We start from the raw sequence: 15,649 nt of genomic DNA on the forward strand, positions 1-15,649 counted from the left end.
GACGGATTGGTCTTCCAGGTCCCAACAGGCCGGGCCTCCGAGGCCTATTCCCAGCAAGGTGCTCCTGGAACGACTTCAGCACCTCTCCAGGGAAGGTGCTGTTGTTCTTGGTTCTCCCATCCAGGATGTTAACCAGGAAGGGGGCCAGTGCCCCAGGAGGCCATGAAGTGCAAACAACTCTGAGTTGGCAGCAGTGCCCTGTTCCGCCCACAGAGCCTCCCTGCAGGAAGTTGGCTCCAATAGGGCCCCAGACACCCTCACCTCAGACCCAGGAGGCCCAGAGAGGAGCTCCCGGTGCCAGGGCTCAGAGAGAGCTGGCCCTACCAAGGCCTGTGCCTGCTCCTTCAAACACTTGGGCTTTCCCTCCTCGTCTCACACTCCAACATGCCCGAGAGATAGGACTGATAGATTCAGGGGGAAAAAACAAACAAACAAACAAACAAACAAACAGGATGCCCAGTTAAATTTGAATTTCAGATAAACACCAAATAGTTTTTAATATAAGTATTTTCCTTGTAATATTTGGGACATGCTTATTCTAAAAAAGTATTTGGTGTTTATCTGAAATTCAAATTTAACAAGGGTGTCCTATATTTTATCTGGCATTCCTACCCAGAGAAGACCCCAGGAGTCATCCAGTGATCCCCAGAGAGGAATGGGATGGTTCCTCTGCCCCCCAACTCAACCCACTTGCTTCAGCCAGAGGCTGATAACAACGTGTCATTTCCCAAATCCTTGTCAAGCTGCTCACCAGATGTTAGGGCTGGCTTTGGTGCCAAGGTATCTTTGGAAAGGTGTTGTGCCTAATTAACCTAATAAGTAGGTTGTAAGCTCTGACCGGAAGTGGTGGAGGATTCACCCTGACAGATGGGGAGGAGTGGGTCATGCCTGTTGCAGGCACCTGCCCACAAGCTGCCGGCTGTGGCCTGCGGAAGGGCTAATGGGAGGCTTCAGCTTCACATGAGACACAGGGCAAGCAGAAGTTACACAACATCATATTACCAGTGACAATAGCTGCCATTTATAGAGCCCTTACTATGCCAAGCATGGATCAAGCATTATCTCATTTAATCCTTACAACAATTCTAGCAGGCAGAAGCTGTTATTATCCCCATTTAATAGATGATCAAACTGAGGCCAAGAGGCTGAGTAACTTGCCCAAGTTCACATAGCTAGAAAGGGATAGAGACAGGAATTAAAACCCAGTACTTCAGACTCTGGACTCTGTGCTTCTAGCCACTGTCCCCTCCGTCCTTTCCCCCAACCCCAAATCGTTTTCAAGACATTTGGTGAATGACATATACAGTACACGGAGAGATACAAGGAAATACCATTTATGATTCCATCAATGTTGATCAAGCATTTTCTGTATGTGAGACATTCTCCCTTTCCTCTGACCTCACGGACATCATAGTCTGGTAGGAGACACAGATATCAATAAATTATTGTATGAGAAACAGAACAAAAACAGTTCAATGAAATATAATTGCTATTAAGGAAATATAATTGCTATTAAGGATACTGCTGTTAGGGAAGGCAATAGACTTGGTGATCAAGAGCCTGGGCCCTAGGGCCAGGCTGCTTGGACACAGTCTCCCTTTACTAGGTATGTGACTTTGGCTGGATTTCTTAGTTTATCTCTGCCTCAGTCTGCAAAATGGGTGCAATATTACTCACCTCAAGATGTTGTAACAATTAATTAAACCGATCCTTGAAAGGCACTTAGATAGTGTCTAACAGTAATTACTTTAGTCAACAAATACTTACTGAGAACCTGCAATATGCCAAGCACTGCTCTAGGTTATTGGGATCCATTGGCAAACAAAATGGAAAAAATACCTACCCTTGTAGGGTTTATATTGTTGCTTACATTCTAGTGATAGCCATTATTGTTATTATTATTATTATTATTATTATTATTATACATTTTCACTGCTCCTTGTGGAGCAGGGCTACCCTATAAGCAGTGAGCCCAGAGTAACCAAGCCATTATTTTAAAATGAATTCTTATTATGTAAATAATGTTAGTTCATATTTTAAAATTATTATTAATTTATTTATTTATTCATTTTTTTTAGAAACAGGGTCTCACTCTGTTACCCAGGCTGTAGTGCAGTGGCGCAGTCATAGCTCACTGCAACCTTGAACTTCTGGGCTCACATGATCCTCCTGCCTCAACCTCCCAAGTAGCTGGAACTACAGGCATGTGACACCATGCCTAGCTAGTTTATTTTATTTATTTATTTTTTTGTAGAGATGGGATCTTGCCATGTTGCCCAGGCTGGGAAAATTGTTATTTTTAAGTGATTTGTTATTATTTAATAATTTTTTCTTGGCCTTAAGAGGGCACAAAGCAGGAAGATATTTCACCCTCTGGGTTGACACAAGAATATTTCCTATGGTTTTAAATTCCCACTGGGTTTGGGGATGGGAGTTGATACTACTGATAGCTGACCAGCTTTGAGGCAGAATGGGTTAAAAACTTGGGAGTGGGCCGGGCACAGTGGCTCACGCCTATAATCCCAGCACTTTGGGAGGCCGAGGTGGGTGGATTACCTGAGGTCAGGAGTTCGAGACCAGCCTGGCCAACATGGGGAAACCCTATCTCTACTAAAAACACAAAAATTAGCCGGGTGTGATGGCATGCACCTGTAGTCCCAGCTACTTGGGAGGGAGGCTGAGGAAAGAGAGTTGCTTGAACTCGGGAGGTGGAGGTTGCAGTGAGCTGAGAATGTGCCATGGCATTCCAGGTTGGGCAACAGAGTGAGACTCCGTCCCCCCACAAAAAAAATTGGGAGTGGACCGAGGAACCATAGGAAGGAGTGTAGGGTGTTTGCCAGGCTGGGGCTGAGAGGATGGTGCCTGTCTTTTTCTGAGAATCCTTTGTGAAAGTCTGATTCCAAGAGAAAGCCTGGCCCTGGGCAGGTGGCTAAAGTTCACAAAGGCTAACAGGGAGAGTGAACCTGGCACTGGGGCAGGGAGGGAGGTGGTCAGCGGCGGCTTCTGACAGCCCTGACTAACTGCCAAAAACAGGGTTTCAGCTGCGAACCAATGACACCCCAGAGCCCCAAAGACTTCTAGGAACTTTACCCTCCCCACTCCCAGCTTGCCCCAGCCCTGGTCCACACCCGTTCATTAGAAAATGACTTTTGGCCGGGCGCGGTGGCTCACGCCTGTAATCCCAGCACTTTGGGAGGCCGAGGCGGGCGGATCACGAGGTCAGGAGATCGAGACCATCCTGGCTAACACGGTGAAACCCCGTCTCTACTAAAAATACAAAAAATTAGCCGGGCGTGGTAGCGGGCGCCTGTAGTCCCAGCTACTCGGGAGGCTGAGGCAGGAGAATGGCGTGAACCCGGGAGGCGGAGCTTGCAGTGAGCCGAGATCGCGCCACTGCACTCCAGCCTGGGCGACAGAGCGAGACTCCGTCTCAAAAAAAAAAAAAAAAAAAAAAAGAAAATGACTTTTAAAAAATTTACTTATTTACTTTATAGAGATGGGGTCTCACTATATTGCCCAGGCTGGTCAGAAACTCCTGGGCTCAAGTGATCCTCCCACCCCGGCCTCCCAAAGTTCTGGGATTGCAGTTGTGAGTCACTGTACCCAGCTGAGAAAATGACTTTTTATTTTCTTTATAAGAGATGGGGTCTTGATATGTTGCCCAGGCTGCTTTTGAATTCCTGGGTTCAAGCAATCCTCCCACCTCGGCCTCTCAAAGTGCTAGGATGACAGGTGTGAGCCACCATGCCTGGCCGAGAAAGTGAGTTTTCATTTGTCACTTGTTATGCTGCCTGCCTGCCTGCCTCAGAGGGTGGGAGGGACGGGGGGCCCATGGGAAAACTGAAGCTCTTGTGAAGATTACAGAGGAGGCCTGATTGGGGAAAGGAAGGTGCCTTCCCAGGAATGCCTGGGAGACCCCGAGAGTAGGTGCTGTGTTCTCACGTTCTCATTGTCCTGAGAGACCAAGCCTCTGGCTGAATGCAGAGGAAGGTGATGCATCCAGGTGGATGCCCCCTCCCCCAGCCCCCATGCAAGGTGTGGGGGCTCACGGTACTTCAGGGTGTTCAGTTTGTAGTCAACAACGGATAGGGGGACCTGAGGGTTGATTTTGTTCAGCAAGATACACAGTTTAAACTTTCAGCTAACGGAAGGTATTTTTGGTTTAGGGGAACAGGGATGAATTCTGGGCCCACCTGCACATGTGTAAGTACAGCCATGAGCCTGCACCCATGAGGGCACGTCTGCTGTGCATGTCTGGATGCCTGTGTGTCTGCTCTCCATCTCTGGGTAGATTCACATATGAATACATATGTGAATACGGTTTGTGTGTCTGTTTGGATTGGCAGGAAAGAACTTAATCAAATGAGTCAGGAAATGAGGATTCCCTGGGGTCTGCTCCCAGCTGGGCCTCTCATGCAGTGGGGCCTTTGATCTGTCCCTTCTGCTCTCCGGGCCTCCCCTGCCACACAGCCTGTTGGCCAAGCTATACTGGCTGATGCTAGTGCCCCTGAACGGGCTGGGTTCTTGGTGCCTCAGCCTGGCATGGGGAGAAGATCTGGGACTCAGGGAGCCTCTGAGGGTTGGCAGCAAGGTCCTGGGATGCACCCCATGACTGGCTAATTGGTCCCTTAGCACCGAGCTCAGGTACCGTCGCCCTGGTGCTGCTGCGCCTGCTCCCTGCCATGCCCTTCCAACTGGGCTGCTCCGGGGACAGGAGGAGGAGCACCCAACAACCCTTCGGCCCACCCCTGCACAACCAGGCCCAGCGATAAATTAGCATGTAGTGCCCAGCCTGGCCCCAAGCTACTCTGGCCACTTCCTGTTGGAGGTGGCCCCAGGCTCCCTGACCTCAAGGTGAGAAAATGCTGTTTCCAGTGAACCTGCCCAGGATGACTGTTAACAGGGAGGAGGTCAAGGGCGGTGGCCATCCCTGAATCCAGTCAGCCCAACAGGGTCTACAAAAACAAACAAAACGTCCATGCCACCCACCCATCTGGGCTCAGGCTTCCTCTGCCCCCATCTCTCCCTCCCATTTCTGTCGCCAGCTGTCCTATTGGAAAAACACTAGGGCAATGTTGACCAATGGAACTTTCTGCAATGATGGAAATATTCTCTATTTGTGCTGTCCAATATGGTGGACACCAGCCACATGTGGCTATTGAGTACTTGAAATGTGGCTCATGAGAATGAAGACTTATGTTTTTTGGTTTTTGTTTGGTTGGTTTTTGTTTTTTGTTTTTTTGTTTTGTTTTGTTTGTTGTTGTTGTTGTTTTTGAGATGGAGTCTTGCTCTGTCACCCAGGCTGGAGTGCAGTGACGTGATCTCGCCTCACTGCAACCTCTGCCTCCCAGGTTCAACTGATTCTCCTACCTCAGCTTCCCGAATACAGGCATGTACCTGGGACTACAGGCATACACCATCATGCCCGGCTAATTTTTGTATGTTTAGGGAGACAGGGTTTCACCATGTTGGCCAGGCTGGTCTTGAACTCCTGACCTCAGGTGATCCTTGGCCTCTCAAAGTTCTGGGATTATAGGCATGAGCCACCGCACCCAGCCTAGACTTGTGTTTTAATTTTAATTTTATTTTGGACAGCATAGCTCTAGTGAACCAATTCCTACTGAGAGGACCAAAAATGGTGTCATCATTGAGATGATCACACTTGATCCTATACCAGTGGCAAAGTTCTTTCATGTCTGTGGGTACTCACTGGAGCCTCCCAGTAACTCTCTAGGCCAAGGCAGGAACCACTGCACACGGGACAAGCTACTTGCCCAAGGTCTTCCAGCCAGCAGGCGCAAGGGCTAAGACTAGAGCCCAGATCTTCTGATTCTAGAAGTGAGGCTTGTGCTGAGCATGGTGGCTCATGCCTGTAATCCCAGAACTTTGGGAGGCTGGGACGGGAGGATCCCTTGATCCCAGGAATTTAAGACAAGCCTGGGTAACATGGTGAGACCCCATCTCTACAAAAAGAGTAAAGTAAAAAAATTAGCCAGGTGTGGTGGTACATGTCTGTAGTCCCAGCTACTCGGGAGGATCCCTTGATCCCAGGAATTTAAGACAAGCCTGGGTAACATGGTGAGACCCCATCTCTACAAAAAGAGTAAAGTAAAAAAATTAGCCAGGTGTGGTGGTACATGTCTGTAGTCCCAGCTACTCTGGAGGCTGAGATGGGAGGATTGCTTGAACCCAGGAAGTCAAGGCTACAGTGATCCCTGATCATGCCACGGCACTCCAGCCTGGGAGACAGAGAGAGATCCTGTCTCCAAAAAAAAAAAAAAAAAAGAAGTGCAGCTTACTACATCACCAGCCTCGCTCCAGCAGACCTGCTGTTGGGTGGAAGCATAACCAAAAACAATGACTGATGCCAGAATTTCAGGCTCAGGCTTGACCTGTGGAGAAAAGGTTTTTGAGGTGGACTATGGAGGGGGACATTGGAACCTAAAGTTGCTCACTCGATTTGTAGATAGAAGGGGTGAATGTGGCTATGTATGGGGACACATATGCCAGGCACTGTTAGGCTCTTTACAGATGTGATTTCATTTACCTTCACAAGGTGGGGCATTGTTCTCCCCACTTTATGGATAAGGAGATAGAGGCTCAGAGAGGTGACTTGAGTTGTCCAAGGTCATACAGCAAACAAGTGGCAGAGCTGGGCTTTGGACCAGGCACTTTGGCTCCAAAGGGTTTGCCTCCACTACCACCTCACTTGGGATGAAGGCCTGAACTAGAAGCTGATTTGTGTGCATCAGACAGCACTCTGAACTGGGCCTCCGCTACCTGCAGAACTCTCACTGAAGCTCTGCAAAGCAAAAGAACATGGCTCTCTAGGCCCCTTTCCTGGTGAACCTGCGGCCAGGGCTTGGGAAACAGACACTTGTTAGTAATTAACGGTGGCTGAACAGGCTGGGCGCGGTGGCTCACGCCTGTAATCCCAGCACTTTGGGAGACTGAGATGGGCGGATCACGAGGTCAGGAGATCGAGACCATCCTGGCTAACACGGTGAAACCCTGTCTCTACTAAAAATACAAAAAATTAGCCGGGCGTGTTGGCGGGCGCCTGTAGTCCCAGCTACTCGGGAGACTGAGGCAGGAGAATGGTGTGAACCGGAAGGTGGAGCTTGCAGTGAGCTGAGATCGCGCCACTGCACTCCAGCCTGGATGACACAGTGAGACTTTGTCTCGAAAAGAAAAAAAAAAAAGAACATGACTCTCTAGGCCCCTTCTCCCGGTGAACCTGCTGCCAGGGCTTGGGAAACAGACACATGTGAGTAATTAATGGTGGCTGAACAAAGAAAAGTGGCCAAAGTGGCCTGGGTGAGCCAGGCTGGGCCCGATCCACCTAGAAAAGCTTCCCTGAGGAGGAAAAAAAGCATCTCAGTCAGTAGTTCACCAGGGTTTTATGTTTTCATTCATTCAGGATCTCCAAGGTCAGTTTCCTTCCCAATTCCTGGTTCAAATATCTATTGCTGGCCAAGCATGGCAGCTCACACCTGTAATCCCAACACTTTCGGAGTCCGAGACAGGAGGATCACTTGAGGCCAGGAGTTTGAATCCAGCCTGGGCAACATAGGGAGACCACTGTCTCTACTAAAAGTAAAAAAATAAAAGTAAAAACAGTTAGCTGGGTGTGACAGCACATGCCTGTACTCAGGAGGCTGGGATGGGAGGATTGCTTGAGCCCAGGAGTTCAAGGCTGCAGTGAGCTATGATTATGCATTACACTCCAGCCTAGGCAACAGAGGGAGACCTTATCTCTAAAAATATGAAAATAAAAATAAATCTATTGCTGAGTTAAAACAAAAACCCAAAACTTAGTGGCTTAAAATAATTATTTGTTCATGACTCTGCAGTGTGGACTCAGCTTGGAGGGGTCAGCTCTTCTCCGCTTATGTGGCAGTTTTTTTGCTTGCCTTGCTGGGGGTCACTCGTATGGCTGCACTCAGCAGGCTAGTGGCTGGCAGAGGCCTGGGCTCAGCTGGAAGACAGGGATCGCTAGGCTTCTCTTCCTAGCCATCAGGGCCACCCTCTCTCCACGTGGCCTCTCCAGCAAAGGAACTGGACTTTTTACCTGGAAGTTCAGGGCTCCTAAGATACTCCAAGGCCTTAAGGAGCTCCTGAAAGAAAGAATACCAGTCCTTGGCTGGGCATGGTGGCTCATGCCTGTAATCCCAGCACTTTGGGAGGCTGAGGTGGGCAGATCACTAGGTGAGGATATCGAGTCCAGCCTGGCTAACATGGTGAAACCCCTTCTCTGCTAAAAATACAAAAGATTAGCCAGGCTTGGTGGCGGATGCCTGTAGTCCTGTAGTCCCAGCTACTCGGGAGGCTGAGGCAGGAGAATGGCGTGAACCTGGGAGGCGGAGCTTGCAGTGAGCGGAGATCGTGCCACTGCACTCCAGCCTGGGCAACAGAGGGAGACTCTGTCTAAAAAAAAAAAGAAAGAAAGAAAGAAAGAAAGAATACCAGTCCTCGTCTCGCAGGACATTCAGAGGGTGCAGCGACAGAATGGAGGTGGAGCACTTCTCCCAGGGCCTGGCCACCACTGTGACACTCAGCTAGCTGTCACACCGCTGTGTTTAAAACACTAGTCTCAGCCTCCACCACCCAGACAAGTGATAAAGCCCTAATTCTCTATGCATGACACTTCCGGTTTTATCTTTCAAAACTCCTCCCCTTTACACATCACTCTCTAGCCTAAGTGAAGGGAGCACCACGAAACGCACCACGCCACTGGGCCTTCACACACTCTGCTCTTGTCCCCCAGTGTCCATCTGGCCAACATCATCTTCACCGGGGCTCCTCCTCCCCCAGCCCTCCTGACCCTCCCCCAGAGCTGGCTTTCTCAGCTTTGTCCTTGAGCTCTTCACAGATGACCTTGGCTCACCTGGATGGTGGAGACAGGCAGGACTTTTCTAAGAGGCCATACAAAGCAGCCCTGTGGGAAACGCGGCTGTGAGAATAACGGTGGATCCCAGTAGTCAAATACAAGGGCTCTGGAGCCAGGCTCCACAGTTCAGAGCCCACTTTTTGGTACCTCCATTTTCTCATCTGTAAAATGAGATGAGAAAAATGCTGATTATAGTACTTACTTCCTAAGTGTGTTGTGAGGGTTAAATGAGACTATTACACGGAATGCACCTGTGTCTGATGCATGATGAATGCTCCCTAATTATTGCTCTTAACTGTTATCAAATATGTGCTCCTCCTGGGCCAGGCTTCTATTTTTCCTTTTTTTTTTCTTTTTTTCTTTTCTTTCTTTTTTTTTTTTTTTGAGATGGAGTCTCGCTCTGTCGCCCAGGCTGGAGTGCAGTGGCATGATCTCAGATCACTGCAACCTCCACCTGCTGGGTTCAAGAGATTTTCCTGCCTCAGTCTCCCGAGCAGTTGGGACTATAGGCGCCCACCACCATGCCCAGCTAATTTTTGTATTTTTAGTAGTGACGGGGTTTCACCATGTTGGCAGGCTGGTCTCGACCTCCTGACCTCAAATGATCCACCTACCTTGGCCTCCCAAAATGCTGGGATTACAGGCGTGAGCCACTGTGCCCGGCCAGGCCAAGCTTCTTTATGGACATGTGACTCTCTCCAGGAGCTGGGACTCTACCTCCACACTGGGGAACAAAGGCAGACCTGCTGTGACCTTTGTTGCACTCCTCCCTTCCTCTCTCAGCCCTGAGCCCTGGGCGGTCCTCCAACAGCCTTCAGGCTTTAGTGCCTTCCCAGCCCCACTGTGTGTTACCGGGAAGAAAGCACAGCAGATGGGGGGACAAAGTCAGTCCCTAAGGTCAGCCGGCAAGAAGAGACCAGCCTGGGTCTGGCACCCCACTTTTAGCTGGGCGCTGCTCTTCCATCCCTCCTAGGAGGTCTGGCAAGAAGCTACTGAATAGAGTTGGGTCAGCGATTCTTTCCAAAGTCTGCCCAGGAGCTTGGTACCAAGCTCGTACCCCTTGTCACAGAGCCCTGAGAACACATCAAGTTAGGGAGGGTCCACCTGAGAGTATGGGGTGGGCCAGTCTAATTAGACCAGCAGGCATTTTTGTTGTCCATTCCCTTCTTCGTTCCACAAAGACTTCCTGAGCACCTACTATGCGCCAGGCACTGTCCTAGACTCTGAGAATACAGACACAGCAGGACTGGCAGAAGTGGACCCCGGGAGAAGTGTGTCTGTGCCTGTGAGTGGGCAGCCACTTTGTGGCCCAGACCCTAGGTGTCCTGTCTGGTGCCCTCCCTCACGTCTACCTGTGGCCAACGTAGTAAAACATAAGCGCTGGACTACGCAGGTGATGCCAGTCCTGATTCTGCCATTGCTTCCCCGAAAGGCAAGGTGGCTTGCCTCTCTGAGTCTCAGAGTCCTCATCTACAAAGTGGGAGTGCAGCTGGGAGGCCCCAGCAAGTAACACCTGCCAAGGACCCAGCACTGTGGCCAGTGCTTCCCAGCATACAACAAATGGTCTTCGTCCACCTTCTGCCTCATCTGCCATCACCACAGCCCCCACCTCCTCGGACTGGAGTCCTGCCCTTCTTTCTGGCTTCCTGGGGCTGGTCACAGCTTGACAATAGCCAAGCCGCCCCTGGTCCCAGATGATACTGGAGACCTTTCCTGTAAGCCATTTTCCCTCTGAAGCTGGAGTCACACAGGTCTTAAAGCCTCAGCTCAGAGAAAGAAGAGGGGGAGGTGACAGGGGCTGTATATCAGAGGCCTGTCTCAGCTGTTGGCAGAGATTCCTTCCCAACCAGGGACAGATGACATCAGTCTCCTGGGGTCTGGATTGCCTGAGCTCCTGGGGTGGGCACCAACACCAAGGGTGAGGAATTTGTGTGACCCTGTCACCTCCAGTCAGGGGACTCCCACACTCTTCTTCTTATAGCTGGGAACAAAGTGACAGGTCACTCTGAGGGGCAACTGATGACAGGCCCTTCTGTAACATTTATTTAGAACTGGCAGCCCCTCCTCCTTCCAAAAGGGCCTAAGGGAAAGCACTGACCATTTATGGAAGGCCTATTGTGTGCCCAGGCCTTTCTGCATTGACACTGCCATTGAGTCCCCACAAGAATGAGGAAACTGAGGCTCAGCAAGGTAAAGTAACTTCCTGACATCTGTCCACTAGTCCAAGGCAGAGGAGCGTTAGAAAATGAGTTCCTTGACCAGGCATGGTGGTTCACGCCTGTATTCCCAGCACTTTAGGAGGCCAAGGCGGGTGGATCACTTGAGTACAGGAGTTTGAGATCAGCCTGGGCAACACAGTGAGACCGTCTCTACAAAAAATTTTTTTAAAGTAACTAGGCATGGTGGTGCATGCCTGTGGTCCCAGCTACTCTGGAGGCTGAGATGGGAGGATTGCTTGTGCCTGGGAGGTTGAGGCTGCAGTGAGCTATGACTGCACTGCTTCACTTCAGCGTGCCTGGGTGACAGAGTGAGACCTCATCTCTCAAAAAAGAAAAAAAAGGAAAATAAAGGAAGAAGGAAGGAAGGAAAGAAAAAAAGAAAGAAAGAAAGAGGAAGGACTTTCCTCTGTTATTTTTTAAAACGCAGATCAACAGGGCAAAAAGCATAAAAACAGACAATCATGCCTAGAGAGAGCAATAGTTCTTAACCTCCGGGAGAAGCTTTTAAGAATAGGATGTACATAATGCATTTATAATGCTGATAAGTGCACTAAGCATTTTCTAGAGGGATATATAAGAAACCATTAGTAGCACAAAGCTTTAGGAAGAGAAACGGAAGTGGGGAGGGAGCAGTGAGAGAATTTTGCTGCTTATTTTGTGTCTTTCTAGAACATGAATTATTTTCCATATGCATTTAAAAAGTGAAAACAAGAGGTTATCTGGACAGTAGGATTATGGGCCATTTTAATTTTCTTCTTGATTCTTTTCTGAACTAAATAAGAAAAATATGATTTAAAAAAAACCTTACGAAGCTAATGAAAGCTATGGACCTAATCCCAATAAAATTTTACAGATATATTAATTCATATAATTAACAACCCTTTATAGGAAAGATTGGAGGGAATGATTATACTTAAAAGCCAGGCTAAAACAAGATTTTCATGACTAGAAGGATACAGTTCTCTGATATCTATATTGAAGCTACTGTCATTAATAATTAAAAATGGAAAACAAAAACCTAGGCTAATGCGGTTTCTGGAACCAAGCATTTAATTTTACTTTGAGCCCCGTGCCTTATACAGAGCTTGAACAGAGGAGATGCTCAAAAAATCCATTGGTTAGTGGACATTTTGTGCTCATTGGATCCCGAAGCAGGTACCCAGTCAACACTTGTTAACAGAAACCAGTAGTCAAATACTATTGGTCCCAACCACTGTCCCTGGACCCCAGCTGGGACCCTTATCCAGGTGAGAGTCGGAGGAGTGTGGTCAGCCTTGGGCTGAGTTGTGAGATCCTCTCCCCTGCAATGGGGTGAGGGTAAGGAGAGCACTGACCACTGTCACTACCGAGTGTCTGGGAGTGGTGGACACAAGCAGGGTCTTCCTTTCCTGACTGCCCTTTTAATACAGTATGCAGAGGATGTGTGGACTCAGCCTCATTAAATATTTACTGCCTGTCCCCAGCCTACCCACCCTCCTCCAAACACGTGCAGGTGTACAGGTGAGCAGAGGCCAGGGCTGAAACTCTCGTTCTCACATCTCTCTAGGAGCCAGAATCCAACCCCCTAGGATTCCTTTCCTCAGACCCAGGATATGAAATCACACCCAGAACACTGTGGTCACACCATGGCCTCAAAGGCAACACACGTCCATGTGTTGGCACCATCTTCCTCCAAACCAGATGACTTTTCCTGCTTCCCTCTCTGACATAGCCCCACATTCGCCCCATCACTCAAGCTCAAGGCCTCCATTTCCTCCATCTGTACCCGACTAGCCCCAGTCCCGTCTCCAGACACCAGATGTTAGGAGCACTTCCTTCAGCAGCAACCTCCAGCCTTCCAACCCCTCTATTCTCCCCAGCAGCCCCGCTACCAGCCAATCAGTGTTCATGTCTGGGCTATTGCAGTAGACTCCTAACTTGTTTTCCTGATCCCAGGCCGTCCACCTCCAATCCAGCCTGCACCAGATGAATTAGAGCAGAGCACTCTTTTCCTCCATGCATGGCACAGCCCAGAAACATCTGAGAGCTTCCCATTGGCTTCAGAATGAGAGTCTCACTTGCTCACCAGCATTCATTTAATTTAGCCAACACTTACATCATTCTGGGCCAGGTACTATTTATTCTAAGCGCTTTGCAACTATTCACTCATTTAAACTTTATAAAATGAATTTGGTACTGTTATGATCGCTGTTTTACAGATGGAGAAACTGAGTCACAGAAGGGTTAAGTAACTTGTCAAGGTCCCAGCATTAGTAAGCAACAGAATTCAAATTTGAACCCAAGTAGTGTAGCTCCAGAGTCCTCATTCCTGTCTTTGGGCATATGTGTCCAGAATGCTCCATGCCACTTCACTGACTTTCCCAAGGCTGAGTGTCTCCTTCGCCTTTTCCAAGCTTCTCTTCCATTTCTAGTGGCTCAGCCCAAGGGCGAGACAAACTGATCTGAGTATGATTGTCCTCTGGTCCTTTCCTTCCCATGAGGACTCCTTTGCTCTACCTTCCTCCTATGTGGACTGCCATCCACACCCCATCTCCAGCTCGTTCTTACCCTCTGTCCAGGCTGAGCTCTTCTCACTTCCCTGACACCTCTGCCCTACATTCTCAGTGGTCATGCACACCTCCCAAAACTTCCCCTCAGCCCTCACCTGGTGCTCTTGCCTAGTCTGTAGTATCAGTCGTCTTGTGGGGTCCATAGAGATTCTATCTTCCTAGTTCCTTGAGGGTAAGGAGAGAGCATGTTGCAATTCTCACTTATCTCCCCCAGTAGTCTGTTGCCAGAGGAAGCCGGAAGTAGCCAGAGGGAGCCAGAGGGACTAGTGAGACAGTGAGACTGGACCAGTGAGGCAACCACAGGAAGGGACACAGAGTCAGCTAGGGGTAGGCTCTGCCTTCCTGGAAAAGGCCCTACACAGACTTGTTGGGCCATGCAAGGTGAGAAAGGATGGTCCCAAGATTCAGCTTCTGCCTGCCTCTTCCACAAAGCTCCTGGCACCCTGGCCTCCTCGTTCCCATCCCAGGGCATCTGTGCCAAGAATGCTGTGTTCCCATGTTGCTGCAGAGCCAGATTCCTGTCTCACAGCAGATGCCGCCTGAGTCACTTCCTCTTTGAGGCCTTCCCTGACCACTCCATCCAATTTGTTGCCATTTCTCTTCCCCTATCTCTAGAGCCTCTCTCTTGGCATTGCCTTGTTTTATTTTTCTTTTTAATACTTACCAGTTTCCAAAGATATGACTTGATTCCTCAACCATTGTCACCCACCACACCAATTAAAATATAAGTTTCATGAGACATATCTCCCTTGTTCACCTCTGAACTGTAGGTCCTCACACATGCCTGGCACAGAGTAAGCCACTGATAAATATTTATTGAATGAAAGAAAGTATGGCCAGGGTTAGTAGCTCACGCCTGTAATCCCAGCACTTTGAAAGACTGAGGCAGGAGGATTACTTGAGCCCAGGAGTTGGAGACCAGCCTGGGGAACATAGTGAGATCCCTGTCTTATTTTAAAAAAGAAAAAAAAAAAAGAAAAAGAATGCATGAAGGACCAAATGAATGAATCTTGTTTGTTGCAGACCAATGCAGCCACACATGGGCCTGCGCTTCTCCTGTCTTTCTTTGGCTGGAAAAGACCATCTGTGTCCACAGGCAACTGCAACAAAGAACCTCATCCCAATGAGTGCTTTTGTCAAGATGCCAAAGAGGCCGTGTGGGCAGATCTGGAAAGGTCAGGAAACAGGGACTAGGGATGAGAGTGGTCTTGGTCCCCAGAAATTCCCGCTTAAGTGGAGATGAGCTGCAGAAACCTTTTTTGGTTTTAATCTTAATGCAAATCTTTAAAATGTGTACATCATTTTTACCATTGTGGTAGGCAAAATAGCTTAATGTAGGCATAACTGCCTTAACCAACCATTTTCTTACTGAACTCTCACATGAACCCTAAAAGGTAACTAGAAATCTGTTTTTAATGGAAGACATAGTTGAGGTTCAAAGATATTAAACTACTTGCCAAAAATTACTCAGTTCTAAATTTTGTCCTAGACCAGAACATTACCGAATGATGTTTGACCTCCTCACTCATGTTGCAATGAGATCCTTTGTACAGAAGAGACCCTAAGTAGGGGTGGGAGAATATTGATAATATTTAACCCGTATTGAGCTATTTCTATGTGTCAGGCACTTTTCTGAGACACTTAAATATAGAAACTAATTTAATCCTGACAATGTCCTTTTAAGAAATGAACTCTTGTATGGGGTGGGACTGTGCAAGGTGGAGCAGCAACAGAGGTGAGGGCTCAGCAGGCAGTCGCAGGATAGGGCTGTGGGAGCCAGGCCACTGAGGTTGGGGCTGACTGAACTCACGGACCTGATACTTTTCTCGAGAAACAAACCAGCTCAAAAGAAAAATGGCATTTGTTGCAACACAAGGAGCCGTGGTGGTTGACCAAACCACTCTGATGAAAAAGTACCTTCAGTTTGTGGTAGCTCTCACAGATGTAAATATAACTGATGAAACAAAGTTAAAAATCATGCAAGAAAGTAT

General features: G+C 48.6%; 1 long non-coding RNA gene across 1 annotated transcript; it reads right to left on the reverse strand.

The window, feature by feature from the left end:
• Positions 1-668: 668 nt before the first annotated feature.
• LOC134807109 (uncharacterized) lies at positions 669-14,275 on the reverse strand. Its single transcript, XR_010146747.1, has 3 exons — positions 13,754-14,275; positions 8,888-9,051; positions 669-1,415 (listed from the first exon to the last, which is right to left on the reverse strand). It is a non-coding gene; the product is annotated as an uncharacterized LOC134807109 (long non-coding RNA).
• Positions 14,276-15,649: the final 1,374 nt, after the last annotated feature.

Source organism: Pan troglodytes, chromosome 8, assembly GCF_028858775.2.
Source record: "Pan troglodytes isolate AG18354 chromosome 8, NHGRI_mPanTro3-v2.0_pri, whole genome shotgun sequence".
Taxonomy (NCBI): Eukaryota; Metazoa; Chordata; class Mammalia; order Primates; family Hominidae; genus Pan; species Pan troglodytes.